At 44.7% G+C, this 16,628-nt stretch overlaps 1 pseudogene; it reads right to left on the bottom strand.

Moving 5' to 3' along the window:
- Positions 1-262: 262 nt before the first annotated feature.
- Positions 263-2,932, bottom strand: LOC142832522 (UL16-binding protein 1-like; annotated as a pseudogene).
- Between the last annotated feature and the right edge of the window lie 13,696 nt (positions 2,933-16,628).

Genomic DNA, 16,628 nt, shown 5'->3' with positions numbered 1-16,628 from the left:
GAACCTGCTCTGATCAGGCACCTGCTGTGTTCCCTTCTCATTCCCCACTGCTCTGTGACATGATTCCTGTCCTGTCAAGGGTGAGCGTGCACACGCTATTGCTAGCAGGTGACATGAACTCCAGATCTCCTGCCTCCTTTCTCAATAAGATGCTATAGATGAGAAACAGCATCAAGTCTTCAGGAATTCATTCCTGCTTCCTCACTCCTCGCCCATCTTTGTCTCACCCCACTCCCAGCCGTGGCCCTCAGTACCTTCATTGTCAAGGATTCTCCTCAGAGACCACAGAAGAAGGGAGTAGCGGAGGATTATCAGTGGGACAGAGATGTTGGGCTTGATCCAGGGACAAAAGCTGGTCCACATCTGGAGTAGTGGTTGTTGAGGCTGAAGTAGAAACACAAGTTGAGTCTTTGACAAGACCTCAAATCTGAGGAAATCTCACCATAGCTTCTGGGTTGTCTAGCAATTCAGCAACACACAGAGTTCCACCTCCATTGCTATGTAACAACTGTTTAGGTGGATCCTGAGTAGGAAGGGAGAGACAGCATGTTCTGTGACCTCATAAGACTTAGGCAGCTATGGTAGGAGAAGCAGGATAATAATGGAGCCTCATCTTTCCTCTGGCAGGATAGGAGGCATGAGATGACCCGTGAGGATGGTGCCAGGGAAGAAGAAAGATCAGGTGAGAGGAAAAGCAACAGTGAGTGCAGAATGAGGAAAAGGCCAGGAAATACAAGGATGCTCAGACTGTGACAGCCAGCGAGAACCGCAGTGAGAGAACCATGTATCCACAATTAGTGAAATAGGAGAGGGAGAGAAATGAAATGAATGGTGGAAAAAATGACCATTAACCCAAGGACTCATGGTGATTACATTACTACACACACACACACACACACACACACACACACACACGCACGCATAGACACATACCCTAAACTGCAGTGAGTTTCTTCCCCTTCTTCCCAGTTACCTGTATGCTCCAGCTTTTCTTCCAAGAGTGACTTGATCATCTCCTTAAGCCAGGCCCTGCAGTCCCCCTGTGTGGTCCTGGATAAGAAGTCTGTTAACTCCTTGTTTTTCTCCCACATCTCTTTTATCCATCTGGATACAGGGTCTACTTCAGTCTACTTTCCAGTGCTTGAGTCAACATGGACCATTTTGTGTCCATTGAGGTCAAAGTCCCAGGATCCATTGAAATGTCCATCTCCTTCATGCCAACAACACAGCCTGGCCTGCAGAGAGAGGGGCTCTGTGCCCATTGCAAAGAGATCAGCCACTGCTCTTAATGAATCCTGCCCCTTCCCTCTTTTCCCATCCTCTGAGCTTGCTCTATACTAAAGCCTTGCTGCAGGACCACTTAGGTTTGACTACCAGTGATTCATTCTTTTCCTCCATGAAAACAATGAATGTCCCTAACCTGTCACAAATCCTGTTCTTTCCTTCAGGGGCCCATCTGATATGTTCTTTTATTTAGTTTGTAGCAGTGCGGATTGACCTATGGCCTCATGCATGCCAGGCAAGCACTCTACCCCAAGAATATGGGGCCATTTGAAGCTTACCTCTGAATGTCTTCTTCTCCCGCTTCATGTGAACCACTTGTTCTTTGGGCAGGTCAACTCCATCTTTCAGAGTGTCAACCTGTTTGTCACAGATCTTTGTGGCATTCAGTCGGTTCCCCAGAACACCAATGGCTTGGCAGTTGTTGCTGCTGCTGTTGTAGGAAAGAAAAGTGTCTTCGTTCAGTTGGCCTTGGACTTTGTGCCTCCATGGTCCAGACCCTGACTTGTTAACAGTGAAGGTGTAGCAAAGAGAAGCAGCATCTGTGAAGGAAACTTGCAGTGAAGTTAGGGATAAGGAGCAGGGGCTCAGGGACAGTCTCTGCCTGTGGATCCAGAAAATCCTTTGAAAGGGAGTCTTTAAAAAAAGAGAAAAATAAATAAATTTCTTAAGTAAATAAAGTAAATAAAATGGCTGACTGACATGGGAATTCCCTCTGTATGCTTGAATCCCATTAATGAATAAAGAAACTGCTTTGGACCTATAGCAGGGCAGAACTTAGGTAGGCAGGGAAGACAGAACTGAATGCTGGGAGAAAGAAAAGTGTAGTCAGAGAGAAGCCGTGCAGCCCCGCTGGAGAGCTGAATGAACTTCCACTGAGCTAAGTAAAACATAGGTAATTTCTCTAGCTTGAAGATACAGGTTATGGTGTGGCCAACCCCTGATCTCCACCGACAATTTGTTGTTTTTTTAAATTTATTTATTTATTAAAGATTTCTGCACTGGCTTTGGGGGAGCCTAGGCAGTTTGGATGTCCACCAACAATTTGTGGAAGGATGCTTAAAAGAAATCCCACACTAGCTCAGAATTGAGAAATAGATGCTCATTTATTTAGGGGTAGACTCACAATTCAGACTCCTCTGCTTAAACAGAGATTAGAAAACAAATCCCACAACCACAACAGAGAGGCCAGATGTATGCTCTACATCGGCATATATAGTGTAAGAGGTCAAGCCCAGTGGGTGGGTAACCTCTAGCTGTAAGACTTCCTACAGCAACAATCTCTTATCTGTTATCACATGACCATGTTAGGGGTTGGCCCTGTCAGTTATGACAGGAAAACTTCAGGATGTCTTCTCAGGATCTGTTCATCCTGGAGAATCTCCGGAAGCTGCTCATGGAGACCGTGTGGAGACAGGATGGTGCATGAGGCTGGTGGGGCACAGTGGAGCAGGGTGAGGATGGGACATAAATTTCATGGACACCATTTTTACTGATTTGTACTCTCAGATCATAGACTGAACATCTTTGCTGGTTAGCTCTAGGTGCCAGTTTGATCCAGCCTAGACTCACCTAAGAAGGGAGCGTCTACTGAGCGCCTGTTTCTACTATTAATGACGTAGAAATGCCCAACCACTGTGGGCGTTACCATTCCCTGGGCAGGTGGTCTCTAGATGGATATTAAATCTAGCTATGCAGGAGCTAGTGATCCAGACAGCAAGCAGCATCCTCCATGGTTCCTGCTGTGCCTCTCTAGCTGTAAAGTGAGTTCCTTGGTCATAGATAATGTTGTGTGGAATAGCACGTGGGCCTGCCTCTGAGTACCTGCCCTGACCTCCCTCGGTGACAGACTATGGCTTAGAAGTAGGAATCAAATAAATCAGTTTCTCCCTTATGTTGCTTTTGGTAGAGTGTTTATCACAGCAACAGAATTAAACCAGAACAACACACTCCAGATCCCCTGTCTACTGCAGTGGTCAGGAAGCAGTAACATCAAGGAGAGTGGGTCACTTATGAGTAAGGAAGATACAGCCTGTGTCCTAACTGCTTAATACAACATAAGAATCCTAAATATAAATAGATGGTTAGCCAACCCAGGTGTGGCTGAGTTTCAATAATTAAAAACAAATCAATGAACAGGAGTCTGAAAGTGGTCCACCCAGGGCTCCTGTGTCTATTGTTTAAAGCTGAACCACTGGGTCTAGGGAGATGACACAGCAGTTAAGAGCACTTGTTTCCCCTGCAGAAGATCTAGGTTCATTCCCAGCACATGGTAGCTCACAGCTGTCTATAACTCTAGTTTTAGTGGATCCTAAAACGAGATTCACATTTATAAAACGAGAGAACCCACTGCTGCCAATGAACACAGTTATCTGATGCCATCTCCTCAGGAGGTAGACAACATGGTCCTAGGAGCAAGGACAGAAACTTCCCTAATACCCACTCAGGACCATTGCCAGGGTCCTCCATAGAGGACTAGATGTTCTAGCTCCTGCTTAGTGGAGGTGACTTCAGGCATGAGCCCAAACTGCCACCTGGTGGAAGAGGGCGTAAATGCACTTTATGGATGGGAAAGTGGGGAAGGCTGGGTGGGCAGGGAAGGGTGAGCAGGCTGTGGTAGATGAGTCTCATGGGAATGGAAGCTGAGTCTGGTGGCAGAAAGCTGTAATCCCAGCATTTGGAAGAACAAGGGAGAGAAATGATTGTTGCAAATTCTGTAGTGTGAGCTATAGTGTGAAATACTGCTTAAAACAATAAGAAAAAGAAGGAAGGAAAAACAAAACAATACAAGAACGTGTGTGGTTGTAGCTGCCTTGTTATCTGCTAGAGAATACCTTAGGAATGTTGGAAAGAAAGTTCAAGGACAAAGAGGTCCATAATGGTGGAGGCCTTATGAGGAATCCCTGGAGAAGGTAGTCTTCAGAGCATAGACTGCCTTAGGTCCAGAAGAACTGTCTGAGACTGCTTCCTGGAGAGGTCCACACAGTGCCCATCACATCCGGTTTTGCTGACTTGAATTTAGGCATGCTGTGGACCCCAGTGATACTGAGGGCATCACCAGATATTTCTTCTGCCACCAAGTTCTTCATTCAAGTAGTCCCTGCCCCACCCTCCCGATACAACTTTTCCCTAACTTCTTTAATCCACTGAAGACTGGGTGGGGGCCAGGGAGAGCCAGGGGGGTTCTTTTCACTGTGGTAAAGAAGATAGAAAGACTTAACATAAAAGGGAGAACTGGAGTAGGAAACCAAGCAATCACTGAGCACCCTGACTTTAAACCCAGAGCCAGTGAAAGAAATACATCATGGATCTGAGACCTGAGCCAGGGAAAGAAATATTTTTATCCCTGAATCCAGGACCAAAGAAGCAGGCCCTGACTCTGAAACCAGTGCCAAAGAAACGCACTTTGTCCCTAGAATCAGAATCAGTGAAAGAAATATGCCCTGGTCCTAAGATTAGAGTCAAAAGGCTGAAAAGGACCAGTGAAAGAAACACAGTTTGGCCATGAAATCAGAGTTATGTCTGCTTCTGACCAACTAAACTAACCAATCCCTGATCATAGAAAACTAACCAATCCCTCTTCTCCCTGGGAAAACTTTGCCTCTGAGAAGCCCTACATAAGCCTTTCTGCCTGTTCAGTTAGATGTTGTCAGAGGCTGCTCGTTTGTTTCCCGGACACCCAAACTCCTGAAATACATAAAACTGTATTAATTAAATTACTACTTGGCCTATTAGCTTATGCATATTTCTAGCTAACTTTTACATCTTAACCCATTTTTGTTGATCTGCACTTCACCATGAGGTCATGGCCTACCCACAAAGGTTTCACCATCTGTCTCTGGCAGGGCTACATGGCATCTCACTGACTCTGCCTTCTTTTTCCCAGGATTCAGTTTAGTTTTCCCTGTCTATCTCTATTCTGCCATGCACAGGCCCAAAGCAGATTCTTTATTAACCAATGGTATTCATGACATGCAGAGGGGAATTAGTGAAGGAGTTCCTTCTGTTTGTGTGTTGCTTTCATTGGTTAATGAGTCAAGAAACTTCCTGGGCCTAGTTGATAGGGTGGAACTTAGGTAGGCAGAGAAAACAGAACTGAATGCTGGAAGGAAGAAGGGCAGAGTCAGAGAAGCCATGAATCCTCTGCTGGAGGTGGACACCAGTTAGAATCTCTGGTAAGCCACTGCCATGTGGTGATAGATTAGTGGAGATGGGTTAAACTAATATGTAAGAGTTAGCCAATAAGAAGTTAGAGCTAATGGTCAAGCAGTGTTTTAATTAATCCAGTTTCTGTGTGGTTATTTCAGGTGTGAGCTAGCCCGGGTGGCCAGAACAAACAAGCAGCCCTCTCCCTTGCAACAGGGAATCCCACATCACTCCCTCCCCAGCAGAGGCAGCCACTCTCCTGATCTCCTTACCAAATAAATCTTTCTCCAAAGAGTCTTGGGTGAAGATCTTCATTTGCCTGTGCAGAATAGAAGAACTTGGCTGAGACATCCCTTAGCAGGCAGAGCTGAAAAACCTTGCTGAGACACTCCCTAAGGTGGGCTGAGCAAGGCTAAGCAGAAAAACTAACAACTTTCTGCTGTAGCCTAAGGAAATTGCTACATTTCTGCAGGGGTTTCCCTTTTAGCAGATAGCTCTGCTAGGATGTTCCCTTAATGGAACAGAGCAGAGTTCAGCTGTAGAGGCTCTCCAGGAGACGAATAGGATTGTTACATCCTGTGGGGAGACCATCCCCACAGGACTCCAGCTTCAGGTAACCTGACTTTCCAGTAAGTCAGGACACTTTCCCTACAGGGCTGAGCTGTCCTATTATGACTCCAGCCCCCAGAGATGTCCTATTGTGGCTCTAGGTAGCCTGGCTCCCCAATAGTCAGGGCACTTTTTCTTTAGGGCTGAGCTGTCCTATTGCAGTGTCAGACCCCAGAGCTGTCTCATTGTGGCTCTACCCTTCTAGAGTTGTCTTAGTGTGGCTCTACCCCTCCAGAGCTGTCCTACTGGGGCTCTACCCCTCCAGAGCTGTCCTATTGGGGCTCTACCCCTCCAGAGCTGTCCTATTGGGGCTATACCCCTCCAGAGCTGTCCTATTGTGGTTCTAAGTATAGCCTGGCTTTCTAGTAAGTCAGAATATCTTTGCAGCTCCACAGCTGTAACACACTCCCCTACAGAAGGAGATACCCAGGAGTTTCCAGCTAGTCTAGGAGTACGTCATGACTTAGTGCCATGCTGTGGGATAATGTTCTTGTACATTGTAAAGATTTGTTGATTGTATTGGTTTAACAAAACACTGATTGGCCAGTAGCCAGGCAGGAAGTATAGGTGAAGCAACCAGATTAGGAGAATTCTGGGAAGAGGAAATCCAGAGATGTAGTTGTCAGCCAGAAGCAGAGGAAGTAAGTTGAGAATGCTTTACTGAGGTGAGGTACTAAGTCACATGGCTAAACACAGATAAGAATTATGGGTTGACTTAAGTTGTAAGAGCTAGCTACTAATAAGCCTGAGATAATAGGCCAAACAGTTTATAATTAAAGCCTTTATGTGTCTCATTAGGACTGAATGACTGTGGGATCAGGTGGGACGGAAACTTCTGTCTACAGCAGCAGATCCATTCCCATCCCCCAGAAACCCTCCATGTAGATCATGGGAACTCATTAGTCAGCAGAGTGGATCCCAGATGGCTCAATAAAACCAAAAGGCTTTGATTCTGAGAATGATTGTGCAGGAACATTGGAGCCTTTACCATGGTTCCTTACTGAGACCTGGTTACCAACAAGGGGAAGCTGCAGAGAGAATCCAGGAGCCCTCGGTATGACTTTGCTCAGGAGCCAACACAGAGATTTTCCCCATGCAGAGATTTATTTGTGAAAGTTCAAGCCACCTGAGGTAGAGGGTAGAGAGCACCCAGTGAGCAGACATGAAACATGAGCCTGGCTCAGAGTACCTGTCTATCTCTCTCATAATTGGGATGTAATAATCCTGTCCAGGGAGATGCAACAAACACACATGCACACACACACATGCACATACACACATGCACATACACGCACGCACACACTCACACAAGACAGAGAGAGAGAGAGAGAGAGAGAGAGAGAGAGAGAGAGAGAGAGAGAGAGAGAGCAACAGGCAGACAGACAGAGTTTAATAGTGCAATGATCCATGCCAGTTTATCCTTCTGAAGCATCTATACTAGGAATGGTGCTGGGTATGGCACAGGAAGCTCCTATTTGGAAAATCATAATATAGACCCTTATGGTCAGACCCAAGCAGATGAGAGAGGGCAATAGACAAACATATGTTATTTCTTGTTTATTTTTTCATCTTTAATTTCACAAACTGATGTGTTCATCTGTGTGCCTATATGTGAGTATGTCCCCGTGCATGTGTGCACCTGCTGAGTTCAGATGGCAGCCTCAGATCCCTTGGAGCTAGAGTTTCAGGCTGTCGTGTGTTGCTTGGCATGAATGCTGGGAACTGAACTCTGTTTCTCTGGAAGAGCAGCAAGAGCTCAGGATGCTCAGGTAACCCAGACACTAACATGCATCATCCAAAGTGGCTTTTAGCATCATACTGAACCCTGGGAGAGGGGCCTCTGGTCATGGGGTGTCAGTGATTGCAAAACCTCAGGGACCCTCTTGAGCTGGGCTTTTCTCCTACAAGGTACGTAGCACATCAGGTAGACAGGCCCAGGATGCAGAGATGAGCCTCAGAAAGAAATCAGGACAGTGGCACAGTTAGTGAGTCGATTGGATGGACAGGGATTCCATAGTAGGAGACCTTTTTCTCCTACTTGCACCCTGGATAGTACACCATAACACCTTCTCGTGGAGGTAGAAGACGTGTCAGAGACTAGGTCCCAGCTAACCTGCTACCTCAGTCTAACTCATGTCTCCATGGGTTATGTGACAAGGAACCCACAGGATAGCACAGGAGAGAGTAGTAGGTCACAAACTTTAGTCCCTCCTCCTGTCACCTCCAGGTCACCAGAAGCCATTGGCAGCACAAGACTTAATTTTGACTCTGGAAACAGGAACCTCTGACTTCACTTGGGGGAGGTACTGTGGGGGATGGGCACCAACATTGTGATGGTGCATATAGTTTAATCTGGGGTCAGAAGGATAGGTCAGAGGCCGAATCTGGTCTCCTGTTCCTCTTTGAGTATTTGATGTAGAGGCAGCTATTGTATGGCTTCCCAATTTGGAAATATTTAGTGCCTGACATTTACAGAAAACCTGATTGCTGCCTAAATGAATAGCATTATCTGATGCTGCCTGCCCAGGTGGTGGACTAGATGGGCCTGGGGTGCAAGGGCAGAAGCCTCCATGTGCTCCTACTCCACACCATTTAACTGACCCCCACAGTGGAAATGGAGCCTCACCCTCTGCTTTGGGTCATGTGGTGAGAAGGGGTGGGTTTGCTGGAGGAGAGTATCCTCAGTCAAGGGTGTGTGAGTGTTGACAGCTAGTGAATGAGGGGCTTAAACCTGTTCTCAGTGGATTAGTGAGACAAGGCATGGAAGGGATGTGAGCTGAGGGTCACTCAACAATAAACCAAGTGAGTGGGCTGTAAATCTTGGTTTGGAGGGACAGGCCCTCAGTTCCTGCATTTGAGTTCAAGTTTGTAGTTCAAGGCCAGCTTGGAATACAGAGAGAAGACAAGGCTAGCCTGGCCTATGGGGTGAACTCTTCCATAAAAGACAAGAATGGTTGGGGGAGGGAGGAGATGTGTGGAGCAGCTGTTGGTTGCATGTGCTGTGATCTTCTGTTAAAGCACACTGAGAAGTTCAAAAGCAAAGAGCACAGAGAATGCCTGAGAGCTAGTCTGGGGACAGAAGGGAAGGGCTGGGGTGAGGGCAAGAAGGAACTTGAGACCTGGGCTCTTCTGGAAGGAGTTCAGAGAACTGAATTGCTTCTGCTTTTTTCTCTACCCCTATTCTCGCCCCAACACAGTCTGATTTTGGGAACTCATCAGCGAGCCTGGGACACATCCTGCCCATCAGCAGGAACAGAAATAGGTGGCAATGAGTGAGCTTGGTGGCCATGGTTTCTTCTCCAGACATGGCTGCTATAGGAGCAACTTGGGCTGTCAAAAACTAAGGGAAAGTCTTAGTCACTCTTATCAATGACCCCACCCACAGAAAGTTTTTGAAATTTGGGCTGTTGTTGGTTTTAGTTTCTCTTTAATATAGCGAAAATCAGTTCCTAGTTCTCATTGGTTTGCCCAGATCCTTTCAGAGCCACTCCAGGGTCCCTTAAGGCTGGTGCCCACTCCCTGAAGATGGCAATGTTGCCACTCCGGTGACTTATATTCCAGGGAGCACTCAGGCTGTGGGAAGGCACCTGAAGGCAGGGACTCCAAGCTTCTGCATCCACAGTGCCAGGAGCCCTGGGTTACTTAAGAAGGTACTCACTGGCTCTGTCCTTGGAGACCTTGATCAGCAAATGTGGACAGAAGATAAAGGAAGTGGCCACAGGAACTGCAACCAGAGGCAAATAATCCAGGCTGCTGTGTGCATGCTTTTGTGTGGTTAGCTACAACCACACCCCCACTCCCCACCTTTGATGCCTCCAGCTTCAAAGACAGGGAGCCTTCTAGTATTTCTCTGGTCATTGCTATCCAGCTCCACCCCACCTCCTCTCTCTCTTCCTATCTGTATCTCCACCTTCAGACTGTTCTTCTCTCTCTCTCTCTCTCTCTCTCTCTCTCTCTCTCTCTCTCTCTCTCTCTCTTCTTTCTTACAGGGTGGTATTGGCACACAGCTTTAATCCCAGCACTCTGTGAGTTCAAGACCAGCCTGGTCTACAAGAATTAGCTCCAGGACAGGCTCCAAAGGCACAGAATTTCAGCCCCACCTGGGAAATCAGAGTTGTAGTCTGCCACATCTGAAAGTTGTACTTTTCTCATCAGTTCTATGGCCCTCATTGTCTTGTCTGTGGAAGCTAGTGGTCAATATTGAGTGTGCACATATCTTGAAAAAGGTGACTTTGGTGTTTTGAGGTAGGGTCTCCCTCTGAAGTTGGGAACTCACAGATCTGGATAGACTGGACAACTTTTAAAACCTGGGTATATTCACCTGTCCAGGAGGACAGACTTAATCTGTCTCTTTTCAAGGATTTGTGTGGGTTCTGGAGAATGAAATGCAGAAACTCTTGCTTACAGGGCTGGAGTTCTCAAAATGAAAGCAACTCCTTAGCTGCTCATGGTGGCACCCTCCTCTCATCCCAGTCCTTGGGAGGCAGAGGCAGGCAGCAAATCTCTGTTGGGTTAAAGACCAGGCAGAGTTATATGGGGAGACACTGTCTCAAAAAATAAAAAATAAAAACCAACAACTGCAGAGATCAGTTTTTAAAGAAAATGTTAGCACTGGCAGTCAGGAATGTGTTACTCCTACACCTCGTACTTCCTGTGTGGGTTGTGAAGGGCAGAACTGAGTGCTTATGCACAGGGGCAGTGCCCACACACTCTGTGCTCGTACCTGTGCAGGGGATGCTGGAGACGATCAAGGCTGTAGTTCTCTTGCTGGTTCCCATCTTTGTTTGAGACCGACTTGGGGATTACCAAGAGAAAGATACACTGGTTGACCAGTGAGTCCCAAGAATCCACCTGTCTCTACAGTAGCACTTCTGAGCTGGCCAGCATGCTCTACCACACCTCCCTCTAGGTAGTAGTCCTAGGACTCAAACTTGGGTCTTGATGCCAGCAGGGCAAGCACTGTATGACTCAGCTATCTCTCCACCCTGAGTGTCTGTTCACTTAGAGGTTTTTTTTTTGGTGACCTTCTTCTCCTTCTTCTTCTCCTTCTTCACCTTCTTGTTCTTCTTGACACAGGGTTTTATTGTGTATCCCCTGGCTGTTCTGGAACTCACTGTGTAGACAAGGCTGGCCTCAAACTCACAGAGATTCAACTGCCTCTGCCTCCAGAGTTCTGGGATTAAAGGTCTGTGCCCCCACCTCCCGACTTTAGTGAGCTCCTCAATTGTAGCCTTCATCCACTCATTCTCATAATACCTCAATCACTAGTCAATTGCATTTATACATCTCAAGAGACTGTCTGAGGCTGCTGTGCAGCCTGAGTGACCTGGAGTCTGAGACATCCCCTACCCAGTGCTCTTTCAGCACACACTGGCTGGGGAACTCCCTGCAGGGAACTCAGAGAAGAGATAAGGCTGTGTCCCCATGGTGCTTAGGGTGAGGTCTTCCTGACTGGGGTTTGAATGTGCACTATGGAAGCACTTTGAAGAAACCATGGTCTATATGTGTTTGACTTTCCTTTTAGAGTTTCTGTAGTTGTTCTAAGTAACTGCTTATGTGCCGTTTGCTGTGCACGTCCAGCTGCTAGCTGCACCTGTGATTTGATGGGCTTGTTGTCTACCTTTACACATGCTGTGATATATGTGATGCAAATATGTACATGTTCCCATGATAAGGTTTCCCCAAAAGGTGTTAATACAAGTGCCCTTCTACATAAAGCTATACATGTAAATTTAGTCCTAATTCCTTTTAATTCACTGGATGTAAGCAAATGTAACAAATTAGTTACTTTCCCTTGACCTTAGACACATGTGACCTATACAAACTGCACAACATCACTAGATGATTGACATGAGGTGCCGAGACAATTAATTAATCGCACTCTAACCTTTGACGCCATCTTCCAGCTACATTTGTAAGTGAAAGGAAGTGGTCAGATGTGGCCATGTCCAGGCTTTCCAGACATTCAGAGAAGAGTCCCACAAAATGCGAAGGATTTTAGGAAAGAAAGGAAAACAGAAAGGAAACAATAATTGTGAGAATGATACATGTGTGAAAACAGACACAAGGAAAGAGAACTATTTTGGGGTAAGAAAAAGATTTTTGTAAAAAGTGAATTCACTTGATCAACAAAAGTTAATCATTATCACAAGGAGATTGAAACAATTAGCTACCTGAGCAATCACCCAAAGTCTCATTTTGAAACGTTGAAGCAACCAACTTTGGCTAAGGCCTAGCATAGCCGACATACCATTTTCAGAGACAGGAAAATTTTCAAAACCATCTTACCTATCTTGGCAAGATTTGACAATTCTGCTTATCCATTTCCGGATACTATGTAACTTGTCAGTTCCTTGCCCAAAGGCCAGTTTCGCCAAGAAAAAAACAAGCTCCAAGCGGAGTGTCTTCAGTGCTCAACATTCTCTCAGGAATAGATTGGTGCTGTAAGATGCAATCATGTTTCATGTCAACAGAGCCCTATATTATTTAAATGTCTTGTTCCAAAGATCCTTGAAGTAATTGAAAAATACCTATCTAGACAGAATACAATCTTTATGTATCTAAAGAACCTAATTGATCTAACTGTATGTACAACAAACATGAACAACTATTGACCATATAATAATATGAAAATATACCCTAAAAGTTGTATCAATATACAAAGTGTCCTAAACTGAGGTAGAAACATTCATATATAATCTGACAAAATAACTTTGCATAGGTGTACAAATAATATAAACAAAAGTAACAAATATAATTTGAACTTATAGCAATATACAAAAACTATACCAATGTAAATTATCCATAAATAATAGCTAACAAGTATTCACTCTATTAACCAATATTACTATTCCCATCCCCGCTTTTTTTGAACAAACATAGTTTTCACCACAACCCTCTAGCTAGTACAAGTAATAATCAACAATCCCTAAACAGTGTTCCCAACCCTATGGACAAACTTTTTTTGGGATGAGGGTGTCATCTTCTAGAATTGTTTCCTGCTGTCATAGGGGGCAATGTTCTCTTAATGGGATCTTGCAAAACTTAGGTGGTGATTAAGTTCCAAAATTACTGTCTAGTATAGTTGCAAACAATTTCTGATCAGTCAATAGGTTTTTTTTCCAAAGTTCTCATTTGGAATTCTGCCCAGAATATGAGAAGGTGCAACCATTTCAGCAGCTGATACCCAAAATGGTCTTATAGTAAAGCTGTGTACATCAGGACTATGGGATGGGGAGGGGAGGGGAGGGACAGAGTCAGGATGACTGGACTACATGGGTAGGAACAGAAGCATGTGATAGCACTGAGCTGAAGCACAGGGGACAATCAGTTCTCTCCTTGTTGGTCTCTTGATACACGCATGGGAGTCTGTGGTGAGGTTGGTGGTGAGCATCAGCATTGTTGTGTTAGGTTGTGTTGTGGATATTATTTCAACTATGTCAAGATACATTATATTATGTGAAGGTGTGTTACAATTGCTTATGTTGCAGAATATTACCTTAACTATGTGAAGATGTGTTACATTTGTTTATGCTGCATTGGTTTAATTATGTAAAGATGTGTTACTGTTTCACCTTGCCGGCCTAAAGGCACCTGATTAGTCTAACAAAAGCTGAATGGCCAGTAGCTAGGCAGAGGAGGGCTAGGCAGGCCTGTTGGGCAGACAGAATAACTAGGAGGAGAAATGTGGTTCAGAGATGAGGAGAGAAGACAAAGGAGAAAGAGAAGGACTCACCTGGGGTCAGAAGACAGGCAGCCGCCAACAAGTCAGAAATGGAGACAGCAGGAAAGTAAGACATACAGAAAGAAAGGTTAAAAGCTCCTAGGCAAAACATAGATACAGAGAAACAAGTTAATTAAATTATAAGAACTAGGTAGAAGTGAGAACAGGACAAGACCAAGCATTCAAGCTAACAAGTTTCTGTGTCATGATTTGGGGGCTGGTTGGTGCCCCTCACACAAAAGAAAAGCCTGTTACAGGTGTTTTCTTCTTTTGGGTCCAGGCGAGGGTGTTGTTCCTCCTTCAGTCTGGGATATTTAAAATTTTCTCAGGTCTGATTTTTCGGATGTTGTCTTATTTCGAGTTTCTATTGCTGTGGTGAGACACCATGACCAAAAATAGTCTATTTGGTTTACACTTCCACACTGTAGTCCAACACCGAAGAAAACTAGAACAGAAATTCAAACAGGGCAGGACCAGAAGGCAGAAATCTAAGCACAGGCCATGGAAGGGTGCTGCTTACTGACTTGCTCCATTGCTTTCTTGTAGAGCACATGACCACCAGCCCAAGGATGGCAAAACCCACATTAGACTGGCCTGGGCTGAGCCCTCTGCCATCATTAGAAAATGCCCTACAGTTGGATCATATAGAGACATTTTCTTAATTGAGGCTGTCTCCTTTCAGATAACTTTAGCTTGTATCAAGTTGACATAAAACTATCCAGAATAGATACAGTTATGATATGTCCTCATTCTCATGTGTCTAGTTGATTATGATGTGTTTATCAGTGATGTCTTTTCACTTTATGGGTGGCGCTGGATGGAAAGCATGTCTATGTGCACAGGAGATGCCCAGGCATCAACCTGTTGCTTGTAAAATGGAGCCGCCATGGGCAAGACCCAGTCTGAAAGCCATCATCTTATACAGTAAGGAGTAACCTAGAGCAGGGCACAGCCCTATCTCCCCAAGGTCGTAGTCTAAGAATGAGAAAGGGAACAGGAATAAAGCAAGATGGAGTCGCTGGAGACAATGACACGTTCCCTCTTAATAAAGTGAGACATGGAGATGGTCAACTTCAATATTTCACAACATGCTTGGTCAGAAGTGACATGGCACGGATTTCCAACATCATCAGGTTTTCTTTTCTGGCTGTGATGTAGAGCGATGGGGATTGTTCCCGAGAAGTTCAAGAGGTAGCTGTTGACAACAACTGCGGATCAGGCTAAGATGAGGAAGCTGACGAGCAGTGTGGAGAATCACCTAGTGATGAAAAGAGAGTGTCAGTTACAGGGGGCTCCTGCACATCTGCATCCTACTCTACTCCATCTCAGGAGGACTCTTCTCCCCGCTTCACAGACTGTGCAGCTCAGCTTCCCAGGGATTTTTTTTTCCTTTTTCTTTTGGATATATTTATTTCAAACTTTTCTGCCATTTTGTCCTTCAAATGAAAATGACTGAATAAAACCAAAACAAGTAAAAGGTCAGTCAGTAACCGGCATTTCTGAATCTCTGGGCCTTTTAATTTACTTTTAATGTGCTTTTGTGGTTCTTTTGAGACTAGGTTTTATTTGTGGCCCAAGCTTACTTGGAACTTCCCATGTACCACAGGCTCTTACTTACCTCAGCTTCTCAAGTCCTGTGCTGACAAGTATGTGCAACCACACCCCAAGTTCACAGTTCATGAAAAAGTTATCTTCAATCCTTACCTTCCAGAGGAGACGTCAAGGCCATGGAGATGGTTTCCTCAGGGCGAGGCTCGGATGTGCTGACCCCTGCGATTTCTACAAATGCAGCACATCTCCCCTAGAGTGGAAAATAAATAAAACTGATCATGAGATAATTACACCTTCCATAAAAAAGCAAAATAAAACACAGAACTTTGTATTTACAGATATTAGGTGTAAATCTTTTACACTAAGCATGCTTATAGGAAATATTTTGAAATAATAAATGAAAATCGGAGTCTTGCTCATCTTCACCACACTTCTCTGTGCTCGCTCTAGACTGCATATGGCAAAATCTAACCACGACAGTTTGAGAATGAGCTTCACTTTGCTTTAGTAAACAGGTCACTTCAGTTCTAAAGGACACAAATATTAGCATCGTAGATCCAAGTGCACTAAAGTCTGGCATAGTACATTGATCAAACAAGATTAGGTTTTTTTTGTTTTGCTTTGATCAATTAATTGTTTGTTTTGTCAGGATCTCACCATGCAGTCTAGGCTAGCCTTGAACTTGGTGATTCTTTTGCCTCAGCCTCCTGAGTGTTGGAATTCTAGGTATGTACTGCTGTGCCACCTCTTCAATAATCTTTGTCTATTCTGTTTTTGTCTTAAAGACTATCATAACCCTATAGCTACTAATGCACAGAGTATTCTATTTGGTGCTATTATCCAACAAACTTTTTATGGGGACCCATGCAATGATAATGATGGTGATGGTGATAATGAATGATAATAATAATTCCTCATCTTCCGTTTTCTTACTTTGAGATCGGGTCTCCTCCTGTAGTTTGGCTCAAACTCGCTACACAATCAAAGATGGCCTTTTATTCCTGATCCTCCTGCCTTTGCTTGCCAAGCGCTGGGATTCTAGCTAAATGCCCCTGTGTTGATCAGACACTATACCAGACATTAACTATAAGTTGCACTAATAGAATTTTGCCTAAACAATATGATATTACAATGCAAACATCAGATCAAGGAATAGTCTTGTAGGTCTTTAAATGACTCCATCAGACAATTCCAAGTCTGAAATAGTTTACATTCTGAAAAGTTTTTATATGTGTCCTCTCAGACTCACTCCTGCTACTCACACATCCATTTTCTTACGTAAAGAAAACTGAAGTTGAAATGCTTGAGAACAAAATAG

This window comes from Microtus pennsylvanicus, chromosome 1 (genome assembly GCF_037038515.1).
Source record: "Microtus pennsylvanicus isolate mMicPen1 chromosome 1, mMicPen1.hap1, whole genome shotgun sequence".
Lineage (NCBI taxonomy): Eukaryota > Metazoa > Chordata > Mammalia > Rodentia > Cricetidae > Microtus > Microtus pennsylvanicus.
The sequence above is the reverse complement of the archived record's forward strand: the minus strand, read 5'-3'. Positions and strand labels throughout refer to the sequence as shown.